This window comes from Alexandromys fortis, unplaced genomic scaffold (assembly GCF_014885135.2).
Source record: "Alexandromys fortis isolate MF-2015 unplaced genomic scaffold, M_Fortis_MF-2015_v1.1 scaffold_11, whole genome shotgun sequence".
NCBI classification, from domain to species: Eukaryota; Metazoa; Chordata; class Mammalia; order Rodentia; family Cricetidae; genus Alexandromys; species Alexandromys fortis.
Window position 1 is genome coordinate 17,050,490 of NW_026067912.1, and position 15,925 is coordinate 17,066,414.

The 15,925-nt window shown below is 44.4% G+C and overlaps 2 long non-coding RNA genes across 2 annotated transcripts in view; one reads left to right on the forward strand and one right to left on the reverse strand.

Moving 5' to 3' along the window:
* Nucleotides 1–5,360: 5,360 nt before the first annotated feature.
* Nucleotides 5,361–9,154, forward strand: LOC126499439 (uncharacterized). Its single transcript, XR_007591082.1, has 3 exons — nt 5,361–5,521; nt 6,744–6,879; nt 8,865–9,154. It is a non-coding gene; the product is annotated as an uncharacterized lncRNA (long non-coding RNA).
* A 5,028-nt stretch (nt 9,155–14,182) lies between these two features.
* LOC126499521 (uncharacterized) overlaps nt 14,183–15,925 on the reverse strand; it is a 29,705-nt gene continuing 27,962 nt past the window's right edge. Inside the window, exon 4 of the long non-coding RNA XR_007591092.1 lies at nt 14,183–15,293. This is a non-coding gene — a long non-coding RNA (uncharacterized lncRNA). The remainder of the gene's footprint in view (nt 15,294–15,925) is intronic.

A 15,925-nucleotide genomic window follows, 5' to 3' on the forward strand; every position in this document is an offset into this window, starting at 1 on the left:
GCTCTGTGTCTTGCTTCATTCTTGAGCCCTTTGTGCTAGGAGTTGCCCTGGTTAGAATGTCTTCTCCACAGGATGTGCTGAAAATGAACTAAGTCCTTTTCCACGGAAGCACTGAGCGTTCTCATCTGAAGTACTCCGAGCATTGCTACTGACTGTGGGGCCTGAAAATCCTCAGAGCACCACTACTGACTAGGAGGTGCTAAGATGACTTAGATGTAGACAGTGGTCCAGGCATGATGTCCCCCTAGGGCATATTTGACAGTGTCTAGAGGCATTTCTTTCCTTTTAAAAATATGTTTATTATCTGTGTGTTTGTGTGCATGCACATGTGTGTGAGTGCGTGTGTACGTGTACGCTATGGTGCCCATGTGATTGTCAGAGGATGACTTTGGGATCACTTTTCTTTTTCTATCTTGTAGATGTAGATCTTCAGACATGCGTGTGAGTGTGTGTCTGTGTGCTATGGTGCCCAGGTGATTGTCAGAGGATCACTTTGGGATCACTTTTCTTTTTCTACCTTGTAGATCTTCAGGATTGAACCCCGGTTCTCAGCTTGGCAGCAATCACCCGCTGAGCCATCTTGCTCTGGTTGCCACAGTTAGGGCAGAGGCCGGTACTGGCATGGGGGCCAGAGCCCAAGGATGACAACACACTAGGGGCAGCCATTGGCAAAAGGAGCTATCCAGTTCAGTTCTGTGTCAGCAGGACAATGAGTGATGGGCATGGTGAACCAATCTCTGGGGATCTTGGGTACAGAATGGGAAGCCAGGGCCTGCCCCATATGTGGGTCAGGGATTGTGAGGCCCCCCTCTTATAGAGATGACGCCTTTCTGCAGGTCTCTAACGCTGTGAAGCCTGAACAGCCTTTGTTACTTTAATTGTTGACCCAAAGTGGAAAACAAAAGTCTGTGATTCTGGTCAGACTCTATTTTTTGTTGTTTATTTTGTAGTAGCTGGGATGCTGAGGAGTACTAACAGGAAGGAGATCTTACCAGATTTACACAGTTCTAGGGCACACCGAGTAGCAGGCACACACAGTAGCTTCAGTCATGGGGTTTATCTCAGCTGCTGAGAGCATCTGCAGAGCCCAAGCAGTGGAGACCTTATGCAAGGGATGAGGGGCTCTGGGGAAATAGTTCCCAAGTCCCCACGCTGGCAGGATGGATGTTAGAGCAGTTACAACTGTTGGAGTGTGTCTTAGTCAGTGTCTATTGCAGTGCAGAGACACCATGACCACAGCAACTCTTAGAGAAGAAAGACATTTAATTGGGGATGACTTACAGTTTAGGGGGTTAGTTCATTGTCATCATGTGTGGTGGCATGCGGGCAGACATGGTGCTGGAGAAGAGCTGAGAGTTCTTCATGCAGATTGGCAGGCACAGGGAGAGAGAGAGAGAGAGAGAGAGAGAGAGAGAGAGAGAGAGAGAGAGAGAGAGAGAGAGAGAGAGAGAGAGACTGGGCTTGACTTGATCTCTGCTTCCTCCAAAGCCCAACCATTTGTATTTTCTGGCTTCCGCAAGGCCAAACCTCCGAATCCATGTCAAGAAGCACTACTCCCTGATGACCAAGTCCTGAGATCTGTGAACCTATGGGAGCCATTCATTTTCAAACCACACAGGATGCCATTGTATGAATAGCACTGCTAATCTCAATGAGAACTTTTAACCAACGTTTCCAAAATACACATATTTATTTCTCAGAAGCAAACTTTGCCCCAAGTGTGCGTGTTTTCAGTAGATTCCAATTTATTAAAATGTGAACTATCATCTATTTTATGGCAAGTCTGAGAAACCTAAAGGCAGAATGTGTCATTCACTTGGCAACTTCCTACAAGCCTTATGTACCACCGCATAGTATCTGTCTACTACAGATCACTGGGAATTTGCCATCTTCACAATATAAATCCATAGTATGGTACTCTATAGTACACTAGCACTGAGTGAGACCCTAGGGCCAATCCCCAGCAGCACAAAAGGGAAAAATAGAACAGAAGAATTCCTGATATAGCACCATTGTTACTATTACAGAATGTCAACATTCAACAGAGGCCTTATTAGTAATAGCGTGAAGGCACTTGCCTTAGAGCTAGAATTAAAGAGTGATAAAAATCTCATTATATTTTCCAATTGCTATTCTAAAAGATCTGCTATTTCTGGGCCATTTAGTTTGTGCAGACTTGAGAAGAATGTGATCAACTATGGCTAACAGCCAGATCTATTGGAACTGGCTGAACTTGGTTCTCTAAGTTACGGAGGGCTTGGGTACATTATCAGTTCTGCACAAACAAGGAGTGGAAAGGACTTGAAATTCATATGCAATTCTTCACCCCTCCCCCCAGCTATCACACATTTAACAAATATGGCAGCAACAGAGACTGCAAGAGCAGATGGTGTAAAGAATTAAAGATAAGTAGTCTGTTTGTAGTGTGTCGATTGTGTGTGTGTGTGTGTGTGTGAGAGAGAGAGAGAGAGAGAGAGAGAGAGAGAGTCTGGCGGGGGTTCATAGGAATGTGCAAAGGTCCTGGAGTAACAGCCTTGGACACTCACCAGTAGATGGGAGGGAGGGGAGATACACCAGAAGTGGGATCCAGATCTAATAGACGGCCTAAGTGATTTAAACATGGAAGGAGAAGAAAAAGATCCAGAATAATTTTAAATTATAGCATAAAATCATGAGCTTATCATAATGTTTTCATATAAATTAGACAAAGAAAAGCATTATACTCTGCTCATATTTACTTTCCTACTGTGCTTCCTCATCGTTGCTAGTCCCCTGTGGCTGGCTGGTCCCCTTCTACCTCCGATAACCCCTCCCACGTGTTCATGTCTCCCACATACACACATATTGCATAGCTAGCTGTGTGTATACACAACTAAATCTAGATCTTTAATTAAGAGAAAATATGTATTCTGTCTTTTCTTTTAACTACGTTCTTTTGCTATCCCTCTCTGTTGGACACCCTCCCCCTGAGAGTGCCCTTGTAGCTCATGCTGCGTGTCTGTAGATTATGTCTGCCATATCATACACATGGTGTTGTATGCCCCTACTCAGTCGCTGTATTTACACCCACTTACCCGAACCAGAACGTTAGGATTCCATGGTTTATACCAAATTCTCTAGATCTGGGACCCAGTTACCGAGATGCCACTCAGGTCGTTCTCTCATCCCTCAGCTCTCCGTCCCTGCCCCCATCCTCTTCCTCCCACCCATTTAACATTACTGCGTGCCGATGTACTTCAGGCTTCTGGCAGAGAAAAGTGGGAGCCGTGTGTGTAGGGGGGTCCTATTTCCAAGAATTCTTAATCTAGGATGGAAGACATATGTTTACGTAAGTAATCGTGTGGGGCAGCTTCAGATATTTCTAAAAAAAATTCCCTCAAAAAGTGAAAACCCAATTTTCTCCCTGATGGAGGAATCTGATAAAATGTTTCTAGTAAGTACGCAGGGAGTGGCTAAACTTGAAGACAAAGCACAACCGGCATCAGTGTGCCCTCCCTGGCCTCCTCTGGGGTGAGTAAGTTACTAGGCTGTGAAGAGTCCAGCTGGGTGTGGAGAGGCCCTAGGCAGGACTGCAGGTGGCTTCAGGCTGCCAGAAGCTCATCAAAGACTGAGCTGGAACAGCCCGCCCTGGCAAAGTGCTTCCAGATCCTTGTTCCTGGGAATGTTGCGACAGTAAATGCTTGTTGCTTTAAGCCACTAAATTTTGGGTTGATTGATTAAAACGGTAAGAGATAAGGAATATGCCAAACGGGGTAAGAGCCAAACAGGAAAAAGATATCATTTATAGGTGCATATAATAAACGGGGTAGGGATGAGATGAGGAGTCTATGATGGCTTGGTAATGAGTAATGAGATAAGATCTGATGGATGAGTAAGACCTTCGAGGCAGAGAAGGCAGGCGGCAAAGACCTAGACTGCAGAAAACAAAATCCCCACACACTTGCAAAGGCCCCACACTACTTTAGAGACTTGTGGGTAGGCCAGTGTGGCTGAGAGTTAGGATAGCAAGGAAAAGAGTGCATTGAGTAAAGTGGCCTGAGGAGCCATTGGCAGCATGACTGTTCAAGGTGAGTGACTTTTCTTCAGAGATGTGTCCCCCCCCCCCTCAGAGGCCACCCAGGCTCCAGCAGATGGCACTGCACCGTGCACACACAGGCAGAACTAAATGGACTCCATGCTTGTGGTTTGTGTTTGAAATTGTTAGGGAAAGGGAGAACTGGAGGGGATCGAATTATCAAACACATTTTATGTAAGTGCGAAATTCTCAATACAGGGCAGTTTTCTGTTTGTTTTGTTTGGTTTGGTCTTTAGCAAAATGGTACTATGCAGGAATTTCAAGTGTGTTACATTACAAAGGTAACATAGTCACTGCTAGGATGGTGGATTTTTTTAATTTAAATAACATTTTTCATTTATTTTACATACCAACCAGTTTCCCCTTCTTCCTCTCCTCCCACCCCTCTTTCTCATCTACCCCCTCTCCCCATCCACTCCTCCTCCATCTCCATTCAGAAAGGGACAGGCCTCCCACTGGCTTGCACAAAGAGGATAGTGGATTTTAAGGGGTTTCTTTCACAATTTACCTCATTTTAGGCTTCTTAGAAGACTGTATAGAATTATTTGTACTATATATATTTTGATGGATACAAAATAGATATTGTACTATGTATATTTTCATGGGTATACTTCTTACAGAATAAAGAAGCCTTTAGCAATACCACAATGCCTATCAGAATAGTCTTGAATATGTCTCTATTGTTTCCATTTGCATGTTACATGTAGAAATACCCATAATCCCGCTGCTCATCAAAATTCCTGCCTCACCTTCCCAAATGCTGGGATTCCAACCTTGCACCCCCCCCCCCCAATCCCCACCCAGCTAACATCTTTGCTGTTTTGGAAGAGTGATGGTTGCCAGGGCAGGGAACAAGGACGCCGTCACACATGAGCCCAGAAAGAACGCACAAAAGTGCAAAGGTAGACTTGAATTTGAGGTCAGCTTGGGTCAGTGAACTCAAGTCTTCCTGGGCTAAGGAAACACTCCAGTGCTGACCGCATTTTCCTCCATTGCTTTGAACTTCTCCCCTTTCGAACCTGTCTTCACTAAGTGGGAATACGTTCTTTTATTTCTCATGGTGTAAGCAAGTTCTCTTCTTGGGGGCAGGAGAGCGTTGCTGTGAGAGGCTGGAAATGCTGCGTTCAGGTCTCTCACGCATGTCCTGCTCCAGCGGCTCCGAAGGCCGGCAGATAAAAGGTTGGTTTTACGAGGGCTGTTTACTGCCATGAGGTGATCACCTGAGTCACACGCACTGGAACACCGAGTGTTTCCCTCAGGAGTCGAACGTTCAGGAACTTTCACCAGCTGCTGTGGGCAAAGAGGGTCAGGGACACATTCTAAGCATATGCGACCGAGTCAGGGTGCCGAAGGAGGAAGCAAAGTTTCTGTAACTCAGACAAGATTCCAGGATGGCAGGCGACTACCATGCCACCAAACGAGTCTGGGCTGTGGCTCTTCTCTCAGGTCAGAGTCCTGATAAAGAGACTTTGGGACGAGGTCCGATTGCGTGTGAAACGCCCCCCACCTCCCCCTCCCCTCCCCTCCCACCTTCCTTCCACCCCCAGCTTCTTAATTGCTGTTCACATCTCATAAACGGAGTGCTGAACAAGCTGTCTTTCGCCATCATTCCTGTAAAGACGGATGTGACTCACGATCCCGGCCACCTCCAAAATGCCACAGATACTACAGTGGTTTGGTGATTTAAAAATAGCTGCTTTGGGGGCGAGTGTAGGGGTCAGGGTGAGAGTTCCCAGATGGCTTCTGTTGTTTGTTTTAGGTTTTCATGTAAATTGCCTCATATCTAAGTGTTCTCGGACAGCTCACCATAACACCTCAGGCTTTCTGAATGCTGACGAGGGACGCTGAAATTTGCTGTTCTGATCTCAGACTGCAGGCATGAGGCAAGGCTCACCTCCCACCCCGACCCCCACCTCCAGCCTGTCACCAGGTCTACAGGCAAATATTCTCCTTTTCCTTTAGAGATGCTCATTGACTGCACTTAAAAACCCTGGTCCCCATCTCTGAGGTGACAGCAACCATACAATCTAAGTGTGCTGTGGAGGATGCTGTGTGTGGTAACACTGGCCTGCACAACCACACATTTTACATTCAGCCTATGCAACGGAAAGGGTGTATATGGGTCTCTGATTCACTCAGAAATGGGGAAGGGGGAGGCCCTCTTTATGGTGATCCAGGGGCTGGAAGTCCAGTGTGTGACATTTTGCCAAAGGGAGGACTGAGTTTGAGGTTGGGAATCTCAGCAGGGCACCAGGAAAGTCAGCAATACTGCTCAGGAAATGCATCTAGCACCCAGATCCCACTGAAATCCTTTCCAAACTCTCACCTCATCCCCTCCCACTGAGCTCTCAATTCTTGTCGTTTTCAAAACCTTTACTTCTGCAAAACAAAACAAAACAACAACAACAAAAAGAACAAACAAACAAAACACTATCAAGGACTGTGAGAAGATCTGAGGAGGAAAATCTCAATTAACTTTACCCAGACTTTTTTTCTTTTGATTTTTGAATATCAGCGCTCAGGGATAATTGTCCTTTGTTTTGATTCCCTCAAATACAACCCTATCCCCTAGTCTACTTGGAAGTCTTAGATATACATGTGGTGATATTTATTTGCCTATTGTTAGGGAATTTCTAGGGATTAAATTAATTAAGAATATTCTTCAAAGGCCCTTGACATTGACTATGGAAATAAAAATGACCCAGAGGAATGAAATCATCAGCATTTAGTACAGGTGGACACTGGGAGAAGCCAAGAGAGGAAGAGACATCTGAATCAAAGAGGATTTGTCAGTCTAATTAAAGGTGAGTTTTTTCAGCAAAGTGTCTTCTCACTGCTTTACTTTCAGAGAGATTGCTTGAGGGTTCTCCAGAAAGAAAACCAAACGTGTGTGTGTGTGCATGTATGTATATGTTTATGTGTTTTCATGTTTGGGTGTTTATGTGTATAAATCTTCTATCTATCTATCTATCTATCTATCTATCTATCTATCTATCTATCATCGATCAATCATCTATCTATCTATCTATCATCTATCTATCTATCTATCTATCTATCTATCTATCTATCTATCTATCTATCTCAATCTATCTACCCATCTATCTATCATCTATGTGTGTCACATACATACGTTTGTAAAAAGAATTTAGCTTATAAGATATGAAAGCACTCAAGCCCTACAGTGTGTAGAGTTAGTGAATAAGCTTGACACCGAGGCATGTCAGAGGCATCATTCAGTCCCTAGACCAGGAGGCTCAAGATTCAGGGGATACTCATGACTTCTATGAAGGCAGCAAGGAGGAAGAACTCTTATATACTCAGAGAACAGTCAGCATTTTTGTTTTGGACAAAATCTACCACCCTAGACAGGGAACCCTGCTTTCCTCAGCGTATTTAGCGTATTTAAATCCCAGCATTTTCATGTAAAAACAGTCCACAATAGAAACATCCAGAATATTGTTTGCTCATCAAGCTGACATGTGAAATTAGCCACCATAGACACTCTCTTGTCACAAATGTTTCAGAACGCTCAACATGGCTTCACATGTTAAAATGAAAGAACCTTAGACCAAACCAACTCTTCACCAACTGGGCAGCAGCTGCCACAGTCTTAGCAGGGTCTGAGAACTCTCCCGACAGTGAGATCTGATGGCATTTATAGGAAAACAGAAACAAGTCATAGAAAACTTAATTGGCTCCAGCTTACTCAGCCAATCACACAGCTGATTACAGGCTAACCTGTTAATTATTTATAGCTTCATTAGTTAATTGGCTACAGGGCCTCTGGAAGCCAAATGCAGTTTAGTTGCTGTGATTAGATTCTATATCGATTCTGTACTTTCTGGGCTCTGTGTAAGACCCCAGTTCAAACCCTGTAACATTTTGCTCAGCACATAGTACAGAAAGCAGCTACTATTCATTATTTCCTTAATTCTATCACTCAGCCATCGCTGAACATTAATTACATCTAAGTTTAATTAGGACTGAAGATTTAATTACATGTAAATTCCTGCGTCAGCGGCTTCATGGCTGCTGGCTTTGTGCTGGACCCAGGTTGGTACTGCAAAAGTGAGAGAGCGCCGTTGCTCATCCTGAGGATGCTGGCTGGGATGTGAAATTAATGGGCTTACCTTCCTCCTGCACGCCTGAGACCTTCCTCCTGCACTGTGTGTGCCTCTCTTTAGAGATGTGTTTTACTTTCTCTTGTGACAGTACTTTTAGAGTTGGAACCTACAAATGTCATTGTCAACCACCATTGTGTTGTGGGTTTTTTTTTTTTTTGAAAGCAGGAAATGCAGAATGAGAGGTGAGTAGTGTCACTCAAAAGATCAGAAGGCTTCCTAGGGTGAGCTTCAGCTAGGCATCAGGAGGTGGGGGTAGTAAAGAAAAGCAAGAACCCAGGGCCAGGGCAGTGAAGGGAAGATGGGTGGAGGGAGGCCAGGCCAGGAAAGACACCTGGCTACACTCAGTTCTGCATCCCTGAAGATGCTAAGGCTGCACGAAGAGAGAAAGAGAGAAGCCCAGTGCTCAGAGAAGGAAGATAGGGTAGGAGCCGAGGAGCTATTGTTCTTGAAGAAGTTGAAGGAAATAACCAACAAGAGCGTGAGGCCTCCAAGACCGCGAATGGTGGCCCAGGTCAGAGCAAGCTTGGAATAAGAGGGAGCTGGTACATTAGTCATCAGTGCCTCTGTGTGTCTCCCTGTGAGCTTTCATTTATGCTGTTCCTTCTGCCGTTTCTCTGGCAAATCCACGAGTCACTAAGTCTCAGCCTGGTGCTCTTTCCTCCTAGGCGAGTGCCACTGGCATCTTTTAACTGTGTTCTCACCGTCCTGGTTTAGAAGCTCACACAGAGATGGAAGTGCTTTGACCTCTCTGCTGTCCTGTTGGAGCAGGGAGCAACCTGTTGATGCTGGGTCTCCTTTGAAGTTCTGTCTTCAGCACCAGCCCAGTGCCTGGCAGCGGGTCAGCTTTCAGCAGCTGTTTTCGTGCAGAGGAGTGAAGGAGTGAATGGGGATCCCGTCCCTGCTTTGCCAACGCTTAAGACGGGGTTATGGGAACTCGGTGGGTGAGAGAGAAGCAGTGACGAAACCAAAGGGCTGGAGACTGTTCCTGGCCTCAAAGAGACCATAGCAGGATAATATTTACCAAGGATGGTACCAGGCAAGGCAAGTTGCCTAATACCATTCCACAGCAAGGGGCAGCAGATTGAGCAAATCAAAATACAGAGTGCCAAGTACATACTATCTCATGGAATATTTGAGACAGACTCATCATAAGCATGATTTCTTGCTTGTTAGAATCCACATTTGACTGATCCACCTATATTTTACGATCCCTAGAGGACAGGAGATGGGCTGTAAGACATTACTTCTGTTCTTTTTGTCTTTCTCCCTTTCAGGGCCGGGTGGTATAGTGGTGAAAAGTAGGGGACTCAATATAGACTTGCGAAGATCACAGGACAAAATGCAGGGAAGCGTGGTTCTGGGAGAAGAATCCCTGGATGAAGAGCAGCTGGATGGCGTGGTCAAGACTGACTACCTCTGGCAGGTGTGAGAAACTGGATGACCTGAAGCAGGTCAGGCAGGATCCCACATCGTCTCCTACTCTGCAGTCTCCGCCTCCTGAGCACCACCGCTCCTGCCTCCTTGCTGCCCGTCATGGACAGGCAGAACTAGATCTTTCTCTCTGAGCAAACATTTTATCCGTACTTAATTAGGCTTGAGCATTAGTCTCTCGTTGTAAACAGAGAGCAGGAAAGGCCAGGAACATTTTGCAAGCATTATCAATTGCTCAATGTTTCTGTGTGTGTTTTTAAACACTGGTGTCAAAACAGTGAAGTTGAGGGAGAAGTGAATTCTACTAGCAGCTCAGCAAGTGAAGATGTGACAGACTGAGAGACGTGAACTCTTGCGATACTTGTCATTTCACTGATGCCCATTTCCTGTTACAGCACCCACTGAGCTTATATAGCAAATATGTAAGGATGAGGATGTGTACTCAATGAACGATGGATACTTGTGTGGACGCACCCTCATGCAACAATGCCACATGCAGTTAAAGATAGAAAAACATATATAGAAATGTAATACTTATAAAATGCTCATTGATGATTAGGAAAGAGAAGGAAATGCTTGAATAACCTTTACTGATCAATTGATCACTTATTATATTCCAGACATCAACATAATATTACCCTTTATCTTTATAACAGTATTATAATGTCTCTCTCTCTATATCTATCTATCTACACACACATACACACACATATCTATGTATATATACACACACACATTATATGGTAACACTATAGTCTTTTTAATGGACCTCTGTCGACATTGACAGTGTTGGCTTGATCATCTATAATCACCCAAAAAGCAATTAGTTATTCTGGAACCCAAACATGGCTTGATTCCACATCTACATTGTCTTCAAAGTGCCACATTTTTTTTGTAGTGTCAGTTATACTGAGGACAGGAAGAAGGATGTGTACACATCGGTCTTGTAGATACTGAGGATGATTTTGTAGGCAGAGATGTCTGAGGGGTGGTGACTGTATCACCTCACTGCCTAATCACCTTAGTAAGAGCAGTGTGTGACAGATACTCATAAGCAGAGAGCAGACAGGAGAGGTGGCTCAGTGTTCAAGAGTGCGTGCTGCTTGCCAAGATGATCTGAGCTTGATTCCTGGCACCTACATCGGGTGCTTCACAGCCACCTGTAACTCCAGCTCCAGGAGATCAGATGCCTCCAAGAGGGTCCGTGCACCTAAGTGGCATACACACACACACACACACACACACACACACACACACACACACATACACACAAATACACACACATACACACACTACAAATACTTAAAAAGAAATATTGACATATTAACAATCAATTAAATTGTTGATAATTTTCAGTTAAAAGATTAAAATGGACATGATAGGATATTTTAATTGTCGAAAGGTTTTCTCCGTCTTCCATTGAGTGTTCCACACTGGACGCACAGACAGAGGTTCCCCACCCCCCTATTCAGCATTCCCTAGAATCACTCACTCGTTATGTCACTAAATAATGATCATTTAGAATCACCAGCTATTCATAAAATTATAGCTTGGTGTCTTTCTTGTCAGAAACACCACACACTCATATAGACACGTATTTTCAGTTCCTTTATAACTGACATTAATGACTGCATGTATGGGCTAATTAAATTCCTCCTGTATAATCACTCCCACTGCATAAAACGTTCCATAACTAGAACGGCATTATAGCTGTAAAATGTTAAGCTCTATAATCATGTGAGATTTAAAGCTTAAAAACAAAGACAGCATTTTAGCCATGTGTTCCCTAGGGTAGAGTTGCTTTTTCTGGGATTTTAAAAAATGTAACTGTAATGGTAACATGTGAAACACAGTGGAGTTTTGATATTTTTCCTTTCTCGAAACAGAGCAAAGTCTTTGTTTGGAATGCTCTTGTGAGATGAGCTGATATTACTTCGTCCTTGAGAAGAAGTCTGGCTTCTGAATCCCTTTTCGAAGGCGGCCTTCTTCCTTCCTTTGCTCCTGGCCTACTACTTTCCCTGAGACACAGGTGTTGCGGTTGTTTTCCTTGTGTAGGAAAATGCTGTCCACAATGGCAGGGTGGACCTCTCTAGCCTACAAACTGAGTCACTCGTCTTTGACTGACAGGTCCTCTGATGACGACTTACACACAGGAGCTTCCGGAAGGAGGACACTGCTGTGGCTTTGGAGGGAAAGTGAATGTGTTCCTTAGTGAACCGTGTAACTCTGATGATTATTTAGGTCAAAGGTGCCCACACTTTTGACATGTGACACAATATTGTCATCGATGGTTGGACCACATTCATACCTATACTGGGACACATGTCACCTACAGACCACAGGTTGGGCTATTCCTGATATGAAAACTTCATTTCTATGTGGGAATTATTTATGTTACAATCAAATTTTTCCAAGTTAATTTATTTATTTTTAGTTTTTAGAAATTGTAATTTATCTTCTATAGTGAATATTTTGTCTACATGTATGTCTGTGTGCCATTTGTGTGCCTGGTGCTGGCAGAGGCCAGAAGAAGGTAGTGGATTCTCCGGGATCAGAGCTGCATTCAGCTGTGAACTCCCAGGTACGTGCTGGGAACTGAATTTTATTAGGGGAACCAGTGTTCTCAACTACTAAGATATCTTTGCAGCCCTATATTTAAAGGGTTGCAAAATAGCCTAGTAAGAGTAAATAGATTTATTTATTTATTTATGACTTATTTATTTATTTATTAAAGATTTCTGTCTCTTCCCCACCGCCGCCTCCCATTTCCCTCGCCCTCCCCCAATCAAGTCCCCCAAAGAGCAATCAGGGTTCCCTGCCCCGTGGGAAGTCCAAGGACCACCCACCTCCATCCAGGTCTAGTAAGGTGAGCATTCAAACTGCCTAGGCTCCCACAAAGCCAATACGTGCAGTAGGATCAAAGAACCCATTGCCATTGTTCTTGAGTTCTCAGTAGTCCTCATTGTCCACTATGTTCAGCGAGTCCGGTTTTATCCCAGGCTTTTTCAGATCCAGGCCAGCTGGCCTTGGTGAGTTCCCGATAGAACATCCCCATTGTCTCAGTGTGTGGGTGTACCCCTCGCGGTCCTGAGTTCCTTGCTCGTGCTCTCTCTCCTTCTTTTCCTGATTTGGACCTTGAGGTTTCAGTCCGGTGCTCCAATGTGAGTCTCTGTCTCTGTCTCCTTTCATCGCCTGATGAAGGTTAATATTCCGGAGGATAAATAGTTTTAGATAACCCATACAGGTTACTTAGTACATTTGAGAATTTTTTACTTTTCTTTTTATGAGATAGCATCTTACTACGTAAGCCAAGTTGGCTTTGAACTCAAGAGAGTTCTTGTGTGCACTTGAGTACGTGTGTGTATGCATGTGTGTGTATATGTATGTTTGCACCTCTGTGTGTATACACACGTGTGTGTGCATGTGTGTGTATGCTCCTCTGTGTGCATGTGCGTGCAGGCATGTGTGTGCGTATGCACCTCTGTGTGTGCACACACGTGTGTGTGCATGTGTGCGTGTGTGCAGCCCAGTGGAGAATATTGGTTGTCCACTCTACACTTCATGCATAGTTTCCATGAAAGAGCATTTCTCATTGAACCAGAAGCCAGGAGGGTGGTCAGCAGCCATCAGTGAGCCTCCTGTCTCTGCTCTCCAGAGCACTGGGGTTTACAAGTCTGCACATGGCCACACTCAGGTTTTTACATGGGTGCTGGGTCCAAACTCAGGTCCATGTTTGTGCAACAAACATTCTACCCACTGAGCCATCTCCCCCAGCCCTTTCCCCCACATTTTTAGTGTAATTTTTCTTTATAGGATAATCTTGGTTTATCTTACACCTACCAGCCCCTTGCCTGAAGCTCGCCAACTGGGGTCTAGCTCATAGAGCACAGACTGGGGCCGCGGTGTGTGGTAAGTAAATAAGACAGAAATTAACTAAGGGACAAATTCAGTTGTTGGGGTGTATAGGTGATAAACCTAAGCTCCTCTTTATACTTCAGGGTGCTTGACTGGGTCAGATCCCCAAAACAACAAGAAAACAACATAAATCCAGCAGTTTATTCATATACTTTTAATGTAATATCAGTACACCAGCGTGTTAGTGTAATGGAAACAGTATACCTTGTGTGCACGTGGGGAATCTCAGGAATTCAGGGATGTGGACTGGTATTCATGTTCCGCTGCTCTCTTTTGCTGAACCAGAGTGCAGAGGTGAATCATAGCTTCAACAGGCGGCCACTTTCACTAAGAAGTTCCGAGGACTAAGTCGTTCTTTCCCAGCACAAAAATGGAGAGCTCTCACTGGCACCAAAGCACCACTCGAGAGTAGACGACGACTTCTTCTTCTTCTTCTTCTTCTTCTTCTTCTTCTTCTTCTTCTTCTTCTTCTTCTTCTTCTTCTTCTTCTTCTTCTTCTTCCTTCTTCTTCTTCTNTTCTTCTTCTTCTTCTTCTTCTTCTTCCTTCTTCTTCTTCTTCTTCTTCTTCTTCTTCTTCTTCTTCTTCTTCTTCTTCTTCTTCTTCTTCTTCTCCTTCCTCTTCTTCCAATTCTTTTCATACAATATATTCTGATCACACTTCCCCTTTACACCAACTCCTACCAGATTTGCCCTCCTTCTCCGCACAACTCCATACTCTTTCTTTTTTTTAAAAAACAAACAAGAGGCATATTTGAGGGAGCTGTATTCTGGTGTCTTCTAGGTCAGAGATATACACAATAAGGAATTCCTACAATTAAAAAAAATACATTAAGGAATTTAAAGCTATCATTAATTTTAGATAATAATAAAGATTCTTTTGAGAGCATGATTAGTTATAACTTGATACGAAACATGAGTATTACATTTTCTCTACCTCCACAGTCAACAACGATAGAAAGCACAGCAGTAATAGCATCCACATCCTTCTGGTCCCTTTGCAGGTGCCCACGCTGCAGGAGGTGTTGCACACAGACTCTTCAGTGTGATTTCCCCGACCCCCACACAGAGCCTGCTTATGAAACAGCATTTTATGAGTTCTCACTCTCTGCTTTTCTATTCAGCAAAGAGCCTTTAAGCAAGCGAATTTTACTGAATGAGCTCAATAATAGCATTTCAAAAAGCAGTGTGGTTCCGCGAAGTAAAGAGCCATTCTGTTTGGGCTTAGATTTCCTCAACAGCTTGGATTCTTTTTGAATTATGGATGGATTTATATACTTGCTGATGCCTAGTCTCTGGTGATTGGAAAGCCTCCTGAGGTATAAAAAGCCCAATTATTCCTCTGCCTGTGAGCGGAGGGACTGGCAGAGCTCTGAGCGTTTTGCTTTCAGGCAGATTTAGAGTCTGGAAGGAACCATTATCTTCTCTAGTTCTTGAGAGACAACCTCAGTAAGTCACGGGATGAAACTGCAAATCCAGCCTTGCTTGCGAGGACTGAGGTGGCTAGCCTCTTCTTTACACCCCCTTCTCTGCTTTCTTCTTTGTCGGGTCTCTTCGCCTGCCTTGTGAGCTTTGAGGTTCCTTCAGTTCCTGGCTTGGCGAAGAGGAATTTGTTGAGCTTGACTCTTTTTGTAATTGTATTCACAGTGGGTAACGAGCTCTAGAATGTGTTGAACTGATCTCAAAGACGGCTCCTGTGCTTGCTGGGGAGAAAGGATTTGATTCTTTCATAGGAGTCATGGTTGACATTCCTGTAACAAGGGCAAAATAAGAGACAAGCCTCACATGAGGTTTATTGAAGATGAGTTTTGGACTCAGACATGACTGCTCTGTGTGTGTGCGCGCGTGTGAGTGTGTGTGTATGTTTATGTTCAGTGGAGAATGCACTGATGTGTGGAAAGGGTGTGGCCTATAGTGATACACCAAGTCTGGAGATTGAGCAATCTGCCTGCTGGGAGTCTTCTTGGCTGCTGTGTAGCATCCCTTCCCCCGGGGCATATGATATGCAGGCCCCTCCTGGAGTAGAGCTCCTAGGATTTGGTAGGCTAGAGCCTTTAATTATGTCTTACTCCTCCAGCGACCTTAGAGATGGCTTTCATGCTAGCCTATACTCTATGCCTTGCCTTCATGAAAATTGCTTCTGGTTTCCACCAGCCGTCATGGGTCAGAGAAATTCTTGCTTCAGGGAAGAAGCAGAAAGCTGGGAGGTCAGAGATATCTTTGTGCCGAGGCTGCTTCAGAGGGCTTGTAGCCTCCTTTAGTGGGAAGTCCTAAGTGTGGCAGAGCCCTTGGAGGAGCCATTTTCTGAGATCTAAACCGTCCCCCTCTTGCTCTGTCGTTTTAGATCCTTGTCTGGTATTGTTGCAAGAAGAAGGCAAGACGC